This window comes from Lissotriton vulgaris, chromosome 10, assembly GCF_964263255.1.
Source record: "Lissotriton vulgaris chromosome 10, aLisVul1.2, whole genome shotgun sequence".
NCBI lineage: Eukaryota > Metazoa > Chordata > Amphibia > Caudata > Salamandridae > Lissotriton > Lissotriton vulgaris.
Genome location: NC_141698.1, coordinates 5,253,524 through 5,255,334, shown reverse-complemented (window position 1 = coordinate 5,255,334; position 1,811 = coordinate 5,253,524).

Here is a 1,811-nt window from a genome sequence, read left to right as displayed (position 1 = left end):
CACACAGCAGGGCATCACAGAGGTCTACAAAAAACACACTCCACACTCGACAACCTACAGGCGATGTCACACACTCAAGATGCAAGAGCCCGAAACCCACCTTATCCCAGGACAGATAACCACCATAAAAAACCTGCAGGACAGATAACCACCGTAAACAACCTGCAGGACAGATAACCACCCTAAACAACCTGCAGGGCGGATAACCACCATAAAAAACCTGCAGGATGGATAACCCCCGTAAACAACCTGCAGGACAGATAATCACCGTGAAAAACCTGCAGGACAGATAATCACCGTGAAAAACCTGCAGGACAGATAATCACCGTAAACAACCTGCAGGGCGGATAATCACCGTGAAAAACCTGCAGGACAGATAATCACCGTGAAAAACCTGCAGGACAGATAATCACCGTAAACAACCTGCAGGGCGGATAACACCGTAAAAAACCTGCAGGACAGATAACCACCGTAAACAACCTGCAGGACGAATAACCACCGTAAAAAACCTGCAGGACAGATTGATAGAGCGCGCAGTTCACCCGGGTCACTATTTTACCAATTTTTCCACGCACTGGGCCCTGGCGTGCATATGATGACTGAGTTTGCGTGAACCGGGTGATTTTCTTACACGCTACTATGAGTAATTCAGGGGGTGACTCTCTCACCACTTACTATTCATGTACCTGACTTACCACAGGTACATTACTCCTGATGGATCAGGAGCTAGCAGTGGACAGGCAGTAAGATTCCTAAGAAGAGTAGAACTACCTTACACATTTAATACATTTAATGACACTTTGGTGATATGTAATGACCACAGACACCTGATGGAGTTTTTAAAGTTTATATGAAGTTAGCTTTAGGAGGAATATGCCATAAGTAACAGGCAGACACAAATTAGAACATCAATAATCAAGAACAAAATCAAAATGTAGCTATGGATTAAGGCAAGCACCATAGAGTACTAATGAATACTACAGGGTGGGCATATTGGGAACATACTATATCAGTAAGAAATTTAAACTAAGGCAGGGGACATGAGTAGGACCTTCTATGAGCACAAATATTTAAACTAATTCCTAAACCTTATGCTATTCTTACTAAGTTCACAGCAACCATACTAAAGGGAAGGGATAATGGAACACGCTAAATATGCAATCAGTTTTAATAATCTCCTACAGGGAGGGGGAAAAGTGGAACATCACTAATAAACAATTTCATAAAAATCACTTTCGAAAAGGTGATAGGAAAATATCACAGGCAAGAGTGCTTTATTAAGAAGAGGAAAAGTAAGAGGATAGTTTAGACAGACTCCCACATATATATTTACCTAGGACTGAATGAGGACTAACCCTGGCCACGGGTCAGTTTGGGAATAGGCGGGGACAAGGACCCTCAAGGATTCAGAATGCCAGTAGGCGAGCAGGTACAGCTCAGGACAGTCAGGACAGGATACCCCTCAGGTTTTGGGTCAGGACTGGGCTCATCAAAGGGCACGACCAACACCTGCAGCTTCGGATGCAACGCCTGCGTTACCCCCCTCTCTGCACGGAATCCGCCAGTAACCCCGATTGGGTTTTCGAATCTCCCAGCAAAGTGCTTCGCCAGCACTTTTAAGACTATTTCCACCCCTTGGAGTTTGTGGAAAATATGGACAGAGTGCTCCGCAGCACTCTATATCAATCACCTATAGAGTTCGTAGGGTCAGTGACAGGTCAGCTACTCGGACAAATCGGACAATTTCTCTAAGCTAAACTAGGCTAGTTATACTGTTTTGGGACCCCTAGACCACCCACAAATGTTGCAAG